The sequence below is a fragment of the Pholcus phalangioides genome, unplaced genomic scaffold (genome assembly GCF_987345545.1).
Source record: "Pholcus phalangioides strain wild (caught in Gottingen) unplaced genomic scaffold, Ppha-v1.0 ptg000010l_1, whole genome shotgun sequence".
Classification (NCBI taxonomy): domain Eukaryota; kingdom Metazoa; phylum Arthropoda; class Arachnida; order Araneae; family Pholcidae; genus Pholcus; species Pholcus phalangioides.
This window is the reverse complement of record NW_028301603.1, coordinates 33309863-33324773: the sequence shown is the minus strand read 5'-3', so window position 1 is coordinate 33324773 and position 14911 is coordinate 33309863. Positions and strand designations below refer to the sequence as shown.

At 35.8% G+C, this 14911-nt stretch overlaps 1 long non-coding RNA gene across 1 annotated transcript; it reads right to left on the bottom strand.

Annotated features, from left to right (window-relative positions):
• Positions 1 to 536: 536 nt before the first annotated feature.
• On the bottom strand, positions 537 to 14331 carry LOC149081317 (uncharacterized). Its single transcript, XR_016193421.1, has 4 exons — positions 13950 to 14331; positions 7384 to 7461; positions 4449 to 4600; positions 537 to 789 (listed from the first exon to the last, which is right to left on the bottom strand). It is a non-coding gene; the product is annotated as an uncharacterized LOC149081317 (long non-coding RNA).
• Between the last annotated feature and the right edge of the window lie 580 nt (positions 14332 to 14911).

The following is a 14911-nucleotide window of genomic DNA, read 5'->3' as shown; positions in this document are numbered from 1 at the left end:
TTGGATGGGAAAACAAGCAACCTATTGTTTTTACATTGCTTTGCACTAAATATTATGGGAAAAGAGTTAGTGGCCCCCTGCTGTAAAGACAGTGCAAGAAATATTGTGTCACTGGCGTTTTTCCTCGAGCTAATTGACTCGGATTCCAGAAAGCACAAATGTGGTAAACTTTTTCTCGCTGTAGATTTTTTTTTTAACTTAGTGAGTTCAGCATTGACTTTAAGGATTGTAGGTGTGTTATTGAATTCAAGGTCTAAAAGGGTAATAACATTTTTTTTGTATAGGCTACCATTATTGCCAAAAAAGCAATACCCAAATACCTTTATATTTTCAAAATTCAATGTTATTCAAAATATCTTTCCACTTCTCGAATATCAAAATTCATAAGCTGGTGAATATAAATTAATGCAGTAACAAAGGATAGGAATCAGACTTGTTTAGAAAAAGTTCAAAAGCACCTCCGCTCCAAATCCTAGCAAGTCTTGAGAGTTCAATGAAAATTTCACATCATTTTTGTAAATAAATCACAAAATAAATTGAAATTGAAGTATTTATTGATGAAAAAATATCAACTAATGTTCATTTACAATACGTATGATTGCAGCCACTATGCACATGCAAAGAACTTGCTAAACTTTTGATCATTTCTACTTTCTTAGCATAAAAGTGTCAAACTCCTTTTGAATGTTGTCTTTTTGGTGATTAAATGTTTCCTTTCCAGAACTGAAACTAATGAATCTCTGATATCATCTAGTGTTTTGTGGAGAAAGACCCCAGCTTTCATTTTATCTGAAAAGAGAATGAAAACAATTGTAAATACTAGACAAGCAGTTATGATGAAAAAAACATTCATTTAACAATTAATAATACAAATACAAACTGAAAGGCCACAACAGGGAAGTTTCCCAAGCGAGGACTGATGCTGGGAATAGGTTTTTAACTCAAGCAAGGACGGTGAGCAAACAGATGGTGTTCCAAAAGAGATGGGATAGTTTTAAAAAGATGGCAGAACAGGTGAAACCTCATTTTCACCTTAGCATCATGCATGGAACAAATAACGTGCTATAATATACTTGAGCAGAATTGACTTCTGAGAGGGGGGGACGGACAAGGAATTTTCTACAGAAAAACTTTAAAAGTTACCAACCTTTAAAAAATGATTTAAATTAATTGAAAATGATTACAATAGCACGTAAAAGGTGTTTTCTTTTGTAATATTTTTTTCTGAAAATATTTGAAATTATTGTTATAATATATTTAAAATTTTGCTGACAAGGGAGGTGGAGGGTATCGGAGGAGGCCAAAATTCTTTTTACACAATACAGTAGACGCAGTTTATTGAAATCATGCATAATGCTATCATTTGGATATTGCTATCAATCACTAATATAAAATATAGAATGGACCAATATTGTAACAACATAGGCAAAAGTTCATTGACAGTTATCAGGACTTATGGCTTTTTGTAATATTTTTTTTTTTGCATTTAGAAACGGAGATTTAACCATACTTTTGTAGATTAAAAAATGTAACACCCCCCCCCCCCATTGACAAACATTTCTGTATTCTGGATGATGATTTTTGCTTGCACATGACATCATTGATAGGCTATCTGAATATTATTAGCTGCTATAATCCATGGACGTGTGAAGCTGCTTTTGTAATGAGCTTCCGGCAATGCAGGCACACAAAAGGTAAGATCCAAAAAAGAAACTTCAAATTATCCAAATCCAGTTTTTGCTTGAAAGACTGTCTCGAGGGATCTATGGAACACATACAGTACATAAATTAAACACATGACTGAATTTAAAAAAAAAGATTTTAGCTTAAAGGGAAAAAAAACCCAGCATGATTTTTCCTCAAAACAGTCCTAAATAATGTTTTTCGACTTTTCAGAGACTTAATGACTCCTCCTGATGTTGAAAGGCACACTGCAATAAAATCAGAAAATTTTGTGCCACCCTTAGACTCCATTTTAATAATCACATGAATTTCAAGCGACCATTTACCCATTTTATAATCACCACGTCGACTGAGATTTGTCAAGCCCTGAGCTATATGTAAAATGGAGTTGCCCTGTTTTCATGTATCCTGTTTGACCAAGTAGGACTCAAGATCATCATTTGGCTTCTGGGTTTCTTTCGGCTATAGTTATCAATTGGTTATTGTTATCAGAAACTATACGAGTCCTCATTTTGGAAGAAAAAATATTGGTTTGTTTTTTTTTCTTCATTTTTTATGAAAGCCCCATTTTTTGTGATTCCAAACCAGGCCTTTGACGCTTAGAACCGAAGCTATGCCCACTTTAGAGTTGCATTTTTTAGCAGGATTGGCAAGTTTTTGACGGTTAATATTGCTTTCAAATATTGCTTTTCAATATAAAAATTCTCATTGGAAATGCACATGTTAATTACATGTAATGTTCAAAGTGACTGTTATACAAAGAATAAATACTTAATATGATTGTAAAATAACTTTCTACTCTAAAGAATTATTTTGGACAATAGATGTTTTCTTTCTTACAAATACACTTTTAATAAATATACACTTTTTAATAAAGCATAGCATAAATGCTGAACGAAAAACTATGGAATGATTTAATATTCTTCAATCCAAGATGATTCTTGATCCTCCAAAATTTCTTTAACTGCTTATATATGTGTATTGATATAAATCATCTGCTGTACTCATTTCATAACAGAGAGGTATTTAAAAAAGTTCTTTTACATCTTATATGTAATGTTGTTTTCTGTTATTAAATTATCTAAATAATCACTGATATTCAAAGCGATACCCTTATCATGCATAACATTAGAATATATCTAGGAATCAAAATAATAAATTGTAAGACTAAAATTTTCTCTAATTTGGCAGTGCTGGCTTGTATATGATGCTCAAGAAACTCTTGTAACTTAGTGCATGAGTAAGGATACGTTTTTTTACTATGATATGGTATATTTACTAGCATTTATAATGCAATGGTTTTTTTGACTGAAGCTGTATCTAAATATGCAATGGGCATCATGTCCTACCAGTTCTTTGATTAAAAATACTTGTTAAAACTCTGGATTTATATGATCTAAGATATAAAATTTTTAGGTGAGAATAAATGAGCACAATTAGTATATTAACAGATGCTACACGAGAAATTTTATATGGAATAAAATTTTGTGGGTAGATCAGAAAATTTAAAATATTAAAATAGATATTTTGTGCTCAGTAATTATAATTCAAAATATAAAAACATGTTAATCTACATAAAAGTGTTTTGTTATTCAACCTATCTATCACGTTAACAAAAACTATTTGACATCATAAGTTTTTGACTGTTTTAATACTGAGCTAATTTCTGAGGTAAGAAACCTATCCCTGATCTCTTATCACACATATTTTGAATAAACAGCTCCACTTTGCTAAGTAAATTGAACACAGATAATCAGTAGTGTAGATAAAATGAAACATATGAAAGTGTTTTTCATAATGTTATACTGTATACTTATTGTGTTCAAAACATTATCCAAAAGCATTCATTTAAGATTTTGACGGTTCAAACCAGTTTTTGACACTTATGTCAAAAACCCAACCCTGGTTTTTACATCAAGTAATCTGTGAATGAAAATTTTAATGGCGTTTTATGAAGAATGTTATTTCTGACATTTTACTTGGGTTTAAAACACAATTTCTAAAAATCTATTGACTGTATCATTGCAAAATTTTATTATATTTTGCCATTTATTGTTAAGTGTCATAAACCAAAACCTAAGGTGTATAAAAATCTAAGTATTTGTCCAATTGCAGTGTTTTACATACACGATATGTTAAGTGAGATTTCAAAAAATTCCCATGTACATCAATTGAGTGAAATGATATTTTTGCCAAAATTTGGGATTCAAATCGGAGTGAAAACGTAGTGTAGTTGAAGTTATATGATGCATAAATGAAATATAACTTTTTTTTTAAAAAGTATAGAGAATAATTGAGGCTAAACCTAATCGTAATATAAATGAGAAAGTATTATAAATTAGTTATATAAACAGAGTTACACTGTAAATAAGTGATTTCCCCAAATTGTCTGGAAATACAATATCCTGTTCCCGGAGGCTCAAAAATGTCAGGAATTTAGAAACCCTAATGTCAGCCTCTCTCGCATGAGTTTTCTTTAGGGGCAGCACACAAGGCTTTGTGCCCAGGCCGCAGTTAAGCTCGAGCTGCCCCTAGTGGAGGGGGCCCATGGTACTATTTCTAATATAACATTGATTTTTAAATTGTTTGTGGTTTTCATGGCTATAACATTTTTGAAAAAAAAAGAAGGCACAATTGAATATAGAAAAATGTAGGTTAGCGTGCTAATGACTTCATTGCTACCAACATGTCATTAAATATAGAGGTATAAGCTCAATAACTAGAAAAGATGCATTAAGGAAGGGGGAAGAATCACAATTTCTTACCTTTCTGCTTTGGTAAGAGCCAAAGGTTTGCCCAAAGTGACTTTGCCAGTGCTGTACTTTGATTCCTGAACTTTCAAATAATATTATTTCAGCAGGACACTAGACATTCATCTTTCCGCTACCCTGACTTTTGCAACCTCAAAGATCAAGATCTACAAAAAAAAGAAAATCACGTATTTCAAAAACACAACTCGGGTGAGAACTGGGGGGGGGGGGGGGGCAACAAAATCCACAAGGGCTGCTAATTTTACATGGGAAAAAAACACAGATGCAAAATCATTAATCAAATTCTAGTGGTGGGAGCAGCAAAATCACACTTGGCCCCACAAAAATCACAGTAAACCCTTACAGCGGCAATCTTGAGATATCTTGTTAAACTTGATCTACTTTATTTTGGTCACCCCGAAATATCTCTGGTTCTTTTAGCACACTTTTATAAACATAAGTGGCAATTGCGATGCACATCAGGAAAACTTTAAAAACTGCTTAAAGGGTTAAGGTTCTGGCGTAATTTCCATTTTCAGTCATTTTAAAGTTGCTGCCACTGGCGTTACTGTGTTGGCACTGTTTTAGCTTTGTGTTTGCTTTCCACGCAACAAACGTATAATTTAAGAAATGTGTCAGATACTAAAGATATTTGTTTACGTAGATTAAATAAATTAATGGAAATACAGTGAACAAACGTTATAACGACCACATTCTTATCACTACCCAATTCTTCAACGTTACCCCCCCCCCCGGCACTGCGTACGCCTCTGGGGCCTGTGATGCTCTTAGAACGCCCCTGCCCAGCAATTTTAATGATGGTCGTAACACGATTTCCTTGATTTAAAGAATTTTAGGAAGTTTCTGTGCATATATCTGCATTTCTGCATTAATGTCGCCCCCTCCCGATAAAACAATTTTCTCAATTTAAGGTATGGAAATGCCGGTTTTACACAATTCGTTAAATTGAAGTTCGACACTTTATTACGAATAATTTTAACAAACTAATCAACTCACCCAGGATCGATGAGAATACATGCTCCTATTCAATTTCATGTCAATAGCTTTCAATCACATGATTGCGAAGAATGTTGAGCCGAGTGCTTTCACGTTCTGAACGCATCAACAGTAGTCGAAAGAGAATGTATTGTTTGTTGGCAGTTTATTTTCGTCATGGAATGACAATTACGAATTAAAAACCAGAGAAAAAACAAGCACAAAACGTGAGGGAAAAATGGCGGTACGATCAGCGAAGAAGGAAAGCATAAACAAAATGAAATTTCGACGCCAACCATGTACTGCCACTTTCTTCACCAAATCCCTCGCAGCAACCAATTCATTTTTGTTACATCATCGGCAGCCAATCATATCACGGAGCCGTTTTGGGTTTTAACGGCTCATATCTTAGAAAGCTCTTCTTTCCTGACACCATGTTATGTACCTATGTTGTCCATCATCTGACCCCTGACCTCTTTAGCCTTTATAATGGCTATATCCATACATGACATGTACACTTTTTTGGGAATGGATTGGATTTTGAATTTATTGGCGCAAGGACCAATTTGGTCAAACTGCGTCAAAGCAAGACATAAAAATAAGAAAGATGTCCTTTTGTCATGTCAAAAAACTAAAACATAAAAAGGAACATGAAACGTAAAACAATGACATAAATTGTAAAAACTATAATTTGTCATATAAACCAATGGCTTTGATGAATTTAAAAATGCAAGATGCATCGCAATAGTCATTTAAAATGTCATGAAGTGAAAGATGACTATGACCAAAAGCGGTCGTAAAATGATGACGATGATGTGAACAAGTAAAAGCATGAACAATGGTCAATGGACTTTGACAATGAGGGCACTCTGGTTGACTCTCTCGTAATAAAAGATATGATTGTGTGATACGACTGTGTCCTATGCGTAACCGGGCAAGTAGAACTTCCTCCTTTCGGTTAGTTCTGCAGCTCGAACGCCAATGGCCAAGTGTGGGCTTGATGGCATGAAGTTTATTATTTATCTGATGGTTCCAATGATCCTGCCAGCGGTTTTTGGGAATGACCCATATATAGAATATTTAACACAACAGGGGGTCTATTACCCTGATCTATTACGCATCAGAGTAATAGACCCAGTGTATTGTTGAAATTCCACAGAAAACCAGCATTATGTTTGAAGGAGGAAAAAAGCTTGTTGAGGTATTCATATAGTGGAATCTCTCGATGACAAACAACAGGGGATGAAAGTCCATTAATGGGAGAAGAGGGTCCATTATGGAGATTACACTGTATTTTGATGGAGTAAAAGATTCATTTTGTTATACAGTAAGCAAATGCAGTAAATAATGCATTCACGCATAGGGGGAAAAAATAAAATTGTAATAATTCACACACCTATCGACCGTGAATTCTCCAATATCAAAAGTCAAGGTCAAACACAATTTTGTATATTGTGTGCGTGTAAATATACAGCATGCACCTTCACATCATAGCATGACTGCTTGCCGAAACAAAATTTCTGGTGCCAGATTTCTCTGGATTAGAAATTGCATTTGAAAATCAGGATTACACCAATTCTAGTGTAGTGACCATACGACCTATTTTTTTTATGGGACAATTATTTTGACATCTGGTCATTTTATTGAAAATGTAGATTTTGTCAAGTTAGCTAATTATATTTTTTTTAATAAAAAAGTGTTAACATGAATTGTGTGTGGGTATTGACAGGAAAAGCCCTAGTTGTTTTAAAATATGATCACTATATTTCCCCCAAAGGGAATTTCATCAGCAAAGTCCATCTCACTGATAGCGTACTTTCTTATATGTTCCTTCACATTTCCAGAAACTCAAGGTTTTCATAGAAAATTGTATAGGTAATGTAATTCTGTGAAAATCCAATAAAACTATTGTAATGCCTACACAAATGACATACATAACATTAGTAAAACTTACCTCAGAAATGCAATTGATTACCTCATTCACTTTTACTTGCTGGCTCAACTTTTTTGTGTTTGCAATAATATCCTTTTCCTGTAAAAATGACAGGAAGAGTTATTCAAAATACAGTAAAACCTCAATAAGCCATCACCACATATTATCGAAAAGTTATAACGACTTAAGCCAAGTGCCGTCAGTTTCAATGTGCAATATTATAAAAATCGTAAAAATGTAAAATATGACATTTATTAAAATATCAATCAAAATTACAATACAATAAAATTTATAGATTGCAAAAGAAACAATAGAAATTGTCTACTTTTTTAGAGCTCTTATTACTTAACTTATTGTGTTAAAATATACTGGTACACTTTGATTTATACTAGTAATTTTAAATTTAGACTAATCACAGAGCAACTGTTAGAATAGTTAGCTTCCCTTAATAATAGAACTATTACACATTAATTTCACATACGCATGAAATTTAATTATATTTTAGAGGTTTAATTATTCATCAGAGTAGCTCATGATACAACTACAAAGTAATCTCCAACGCAAGACCCACTTTTGACTTGAGGGGAGCCCTGGGCAGGAAAAGTAAACATTAGAAGGCCTCAACTTTGTTGAAAAAGCAGACATTATTTCCAAAGATATTTCGTTTAAATTTGAAGCCTTAAATTAGTGGGGCCTGTGGAGAAATCAGGTCTAGCTCGAACAGTCCATAACGTTTCAAAGACCTTAGTCGGAAAATGAACTTCCCCAGAGTAACTTCCGTTAAACTGTTCTGTTTTGGTACATATGCTTTTATGGTGACTTAAGCATATGACAATGCTGTTAATAAGCTTTTTTAAAAAAATGGGAGCCATAAAAATAATCTGTTCCTTTCTCTCAAACCTTTTCATAGTGACGCGTTAACCGAAATTAACGACGAATAAACGAGGGCTTAATAACGTTGTCTATGAAAGCTGGAAAAGGGCCTGAAGAAAAACGTCTTAACTGGAGTGACGACTTAACAAGGTTTTACTGTACTAAGCAAGTAGCTAAGTTTATATTTCTTTTTTGAATAAAAAAAGGCCAAAGAGAAAAGGTTATACTGGTTTAAAAAATCAAAACTAAGTGTGATACTTGTTACAGACTTTTGTGTAAACATTTCAAAAAGCTTGAATAAATTTTTGAAATGCAGTGTGGAAATTAAATTCAAAAGGCATTCTGGCCACGCCTTCCAGCATGTACAGATTCAATATAAATTCCGGAATGTGTAGAGGTACACGTACAGTTAAGTACTAGTAGTTTAACCGACTTTGTCAGAAAGATCCATCACTTTTATCAATGCTTCAAATTATCATCAGGCTGTAGAGATTAGCAAACTTATGGTATTCACAGCATCTTTGGGAATATCAGAACTCTAAGTATCTCAAAGCGTTCCTGTCCGATCTTGAGGGATATTGGAAGTTCTCGAAAATGCCCTGATACAATGGTTGGGAATCACAATATATTAATACCGCAGCACTCAATTATCCGAATCAATTGGGACCCGACCTCATCCGGATAATTGGATAATTCATGAAATGAATATTTCTTAGTAAAAGAATGACTTTTGCTTTAGTACGTAATGTAACTTGATGACTTAAAACAATCTGTTTACATTGTGCACCTGCATACTGTATTAAAATGTATCATTGCCTAAACATTTTAATACAGTACACTGTATTAAAGGAAAGATGAGCGACCCAGATCCCCATCATTGTCCCTTAGCCGCCCCCTGTGGTTACGGTCGCAAATAAGACATGAAAAATTGATTAGGAAATTATATAATTATCATTAAAAAAAAATTACTGCATGAGAGAAATACGGTTTACTTAAGAAAAACATTCTTAGAAAGACAACAGATCAGTAAAAAATTTGTTCATTTGCATTTGAAATTTTTACGCTACTGTTTTATCCAAAATGAAATCTCCCTTGATCACATGAAAACATAATAAAAATTCATTACATGGATGTGCTAAATCACACATCCAGTATTCATAACTCAACATTTAACATTCTAGTTATTCAAGTGTGTGAATTCAGGAAAATGTGCCTGTATATGCAAAGGAGTACACAGGATCTGAACTAGAAGGGAGCAACTCAAGATACCAAATTGACGTGACTGTGCTGTGTGCCAATCAGGGTTGTAAAAAACCCAGCCCGAGCAGGTTTTGGAAAATTGAATTTCCGTTTTTCCACAACCTCAAAATATCTAATTTAAACGTATGTACATCCTTCATATGTACATCTTATATTATGTCTAAATATACATTTCTGGTGCATGTTAAGTTACATATTTGATCAATAAATCTGACCATACAAGGGAATAATTGTTCAAATCACCGTCATCTTCCATAGCCGGTTGTTCCACATCCCCACTGTAATTTTTCAAATAAACCGTATTCATATGCTTGCAGAATTTGTAACTGACTGCAGATTCTGGGCAACTGCACCGGATTTGGTGAAAGCATTTGTTGCGCAGAGTACAAACTATCGAACAATCATGTGACGCCTCAGTTTTCAGAAACTTTACCTTATATGTCATACCAATAGTAGTGAATGACAGCACAATCCACACACATTTCTCTTGGAGAATTTTAATTTCATCACATTTTTCTAAAGCAATTTTACGAGATTTTCTTAGCATGGTTATTCTTTTGGTCAACTTTTCTCTGGTGAGAGAGGATAAACGATCCATTAGTTTGATCCTCAAAGACTTCAAACTATGGATCGCCTTATCCAATCGGTTGCCACATTTTCTCCTGAGGTCTGAATTGTACTTCAAGTCTTTATGCCATCTTTCAACGGACATGTTTGGGTTCACATAAGCTCCAACCCTTTCATATGCAGCCCATTGTTGGACTCTGTTCAAATAATTGTTTGAAAAGTAGTGCCAATAGTTTCTTGTGTCTTCATCATCACAAAATTCTTCTTTTGCTTTATCAAGCAGCCAACTGAAAGTGATAGCATCTGTTTCATTGATGATCATATACAAAATGTTCAACAACTTCTGTCTTTTCAAAAGGTTCGAGACGCGATACGGACCAACAGACAAATTTTTTGCCAACGCACGCTTCACATCCCAGTCACAAATAAGACTAAATTTAAAAAGGTCCAAACACAGATGCCCATGCATTGTAAAATGCAGAAAAGTCATCAGACATGAAAGTATGAACTTGCATACATCTAAGGCATTCTTTTATTGCCGAAAAAAAATATCTGTAAACATCCTCAGATTGTCTATTTGAACAAAGAAAAGCAATTCGGAATCCTTCCCAATTACTATCTTTGACAACAATGATTGTGAGCTGCCGCAAAGCAGAATGTTTAGCACTGTTCTGCGACGAGCCCTCTAACCAACCAACTAACTAAACCAAAGCACTAACCAACTGTCAACTGACAGACGATCATTGACATTCTGTTGCTCCAACGAATTGAGACCATAGGTGGCAGCAACATTACGAACGTCCTGCATTCCAGTTAAGGCCAATCTACCATGTTCAGAAACATTTTCCGAGATGTTTAAGAGGATTTTTCTCATTGGAACACCGGTATGTAACTGACCAGCAATATTTTGCTTATCCTCTTCTGGAAGCCTCAGTTTTTCAAATATGCATTGATGCCCTACATGTGTTGATGTGAAATTGACTTTTATTTCTCCATCTGAGGGCCCCTCATATAGGATTCTTGCAGGACAAAAAGCACCAATTTTAATTGACCCTTTAATTTTTAAGTGTCGCTTTCCCTGGCTTTTAGAACGGAACACACCACTACAATTACATTCGTAGCTGTGTACGATACCGCGTTTTGTCTTTATTCTGAAACACATAAGAGGTAGCTGTTTTCTTTTCCACAGATGATTTCCATTTAATAAAACCGTTATGATTCTGGAAAGTGATGTTTTGGGTCTGAATAATGTCTGAATGCTGCTGCTCAAAATGATTAATTAAAGCAGATCGCACAGAAAATGTACTTGAGCACTTCGGACATTTGTAAGGCATTTTTTTTATCAAAGCAAGTTTTGTGCCGAGTCTTCTCATGGCATCTGCAATTACTGAGCAAAGTAAATTTCTTTTCACAAAGGGTGCAAGCATATTTACTTTCTGTGTGAATTTTGTGCACATTAACTTTATGCCGAAGAACTTGATGTCGTGTGGGGAATGTCTTCTGACATATATCACGCAAATGACTAGCTTTTTGAAAACATGTAGTCGCTTCACTATAATTTCTAATGAAAGGATGAAGACTTTTTACGTGTCATTTCAAACTGCCACAACAAGTGAATTCTTTACAACAGAACTCACACTTAAATGATCTGATTTTATCCATTCTAAATAATTACAAATTATTCTTCTACAACATTGAGAGAAATAATATTCTTCTCATATTATTCTTAACAACAAATCGTCACGAATGTAAACAATGTTAATCTTGATCCAGCTTGCATCGCTTACAAGTATGGTAACCTCTTCCAGCAAATTTTCCCTCAAAAATTTCCCTTTTGATTAAATTTTTCCCAGGCATTCAGAAAAATTTGCTGCCATCTAGCGGGGGATATACGTAAACAAGAATTTTGCAATAGAAATGTATTGGACTGCATTAATTTTTTGCAAAAATTCTTTTGTTTGATGAACTCTCAATTTCCCACAATTGCTAAGAAATTTCCCACTTGGGTGAATTTTACCCAATTTTTCCCCCGAATATGGGAAATTTTCCACGAGTTACCATCACTGTAGCCCAGGATGTGGGAGAAATCTGTATCTGGGCAAGGAGCAAATTTGACAACCCTATTGCCAATTATTACACTTTAATTTATCTTCTCGGGGCAGCTGCCCACCTCTACCCCTCGCTGGGTCGCCCATGACCTGAATGATATAATAATATCGCACTCTGGAACAGGGCGTCTTAAGAGCATCATGGGCCTAGTGATTTTTCTGAAGCCCTATTGGGCAAATTCTCGAAAATTTCAACCAGATCTCATTTTTGTGAGGCCCCTTTTCTCTTGAGGCCCAGGGCCGTGCCCAGGTGGGCCCATGCCTTAAGACGGCACTGCTCTGGAATCAAGTGCATTATTTTTTTTTCGAAAATTCCCGAAAACAGTGTGCATGGCTTCCACGTGGGGGGGGGGGGGGGGCTGACAGGGCTCTAGCCCTGGGGCCCGAGACGATTATCATCATCTTTTGCTTTTTCATGCTATAAATTAACAACAGAAGGGGCCCTGTTAAAAGTCTGACCGAGGGGCCCGCAAAAGATCCCAGCCTAGGGGCCCCGCTACAGGATGTGGGGGCCATGACAGAGTGTGTAATCGTATTAACTAGCCAAAATTGTACTAAATACGATAAAATCGTAACAGTTGGCAGGTGTCGGATGGGACCAAAGCTGGCTACTTTAGCCAGTTGGTCCCCTGGCTAAAGAGTACTCTTTAACCATCTTTGGATGAGACGAACACTGGGAGCAATATGTGCATTGTAAACATGTCTCCCACAAGGGCGAAGCTGACAGGGCTCCAGCTCTGGGACAATTAATTTCTTTTTGCTTTTTTCATGCTATAAATTAACTATAAAAGGGCTCATGAAAAGTCTGACCGAAAAGCCCCTGCTCCAGGATACGAGGGCCATGATTGTAAAATGTAGTGTAAAATCTAAAACAGATTGTGAAAAAAATTAATATTTTTAATAGAATTTGCTAATCACAGGAACTTTGGAAATACAATCAACGCTTGTTATAACGACCTCACATAATACATTATAGCAACCATTCCATTACAACGACCGGTGTGATAAGTCTGAAATATTTTCATAGAGACTGCCATAATGTTTCACTTTAGATAAAATGACCGTAACGTCCATTTCCGACCGGACGGAGGAGGGGTCATAAAATCGAACATCAACTGCAGTACGACGTGATTGTTCAATCGTAAAAAAATAATTAGATTTTCCAAAATTTCACCAAATCAAATTGACAAAAAAACGGTAAAACATACAAAATTTGGGGTCCTCTTAAAACATGTTGCCCATGCGGAAATAGTCCTGTTAACCCATTTCTGTTAACAGCATAAATTTGGTGGCGACTGGTGATAACGCTAACTCTCAATACAAGGACAACAATATTTTTTCAAGGTCTGCAGAGTGTCATTATATCGAGGTTTCACCAGGAGCGTAACTTCCATCGAGATCCAGCCCATTAGGGTAAAAGGCCAGACCCGTCATTTGGGGGCAGTTCCCCCCCCACCAGCTTTTGAAAATACACTAAAAATGGTATATATTTACACATTGAGTACATGTTCTTTGCCAGAGTTGAAATGATGGCCCTGTAAAGGGCTTATTTATCCCTCAAGGGACAGAGTCGGGTCTTGTCTGGTCTCCAGGGGCGTAACTAGGATGAGGCAACCGGTGCACTGCGCCCGGGTCCCCGAGCCGAATTTTGGTCCAGTTTTGCCTAATAATGCCTTTCGAGGAGGGGCCCGAGGAGGCACGCTACGGCCCTGGGTTTCACAGCATCTACCCAGCAAAAATAATAACTGTCAAACCGGCACTCTATAAATGTCTACTTACGTGTTTGCTTGGCCGGAATCCTTTTCCTTGCTTACGAATAAGTGGGAGGAGATCTGGTCTATCACGAAGAAATAAGTCGTGGGTTTTCCTGCTACTACTCCTCCTCCTCCTCACTTTTTTCAATCCATGCAGATTAAACTGCCTGACGATCGATTTAAATTTTGCAGTTTTAAAATACACGCTATTACATAGCTCTTCCTCAAACTTTGCTTCGAATATAATAATAGTGGTCCCCGAGGGGGCCCCACATGATACCCCCCATTCTTTGACTCTTGAATTAGCTTCATAATTTTTTCAGGGAACTTTAATCCTGTACCTGCCATCTTAAGTTATCCACAAGCACGCATGGAGGAATGAATAACATTCATCATTCCTCCATGACAAGCACGCGTTACGATGGAGGAAAGAAAACTCATGTATCGATGCCATTCACGAGACACGAAAACGTAGTTTGTCACGTGACGAAACATTTGGCGTGCTTAATATCACAAGATACATAGACTGACCATATTTTTGTCGAGAAAAGCATGAGTGCCGATTGTAGCTAGGGTGACCATACGTCCCGTATTTCCCGGGACAGTCCCGGTATTTTCTGTTTTTTTGGCCATCCCGACTTTTTGGCAAAAGTGTCCCGGTTTTTCCCGTATTTTACACGAAGCCAACTTGAATTTTTATTCCTTATTGAAGTCAAAGATTGGCATTATTTTTCAACTCATAAATTATTTTACGATAATTACAACTATATATGAGAATATTAATCTTCCACATTTGATTGAACGTTTGTCTTTCGTGGAATACATTGTAATCCACTGCAATTTGCATCATTTCCCACCATTGGGATTTTTCCGTAATTTCAGCTATATTTGGCAACTTTGTTTGGTTTTGGCGTTGTTTTCGGCTACAATTGGCGATGTCCCGTATTTTCCCGTATTTGGAAACGCAATGTCCCGTATTTCTCTCTA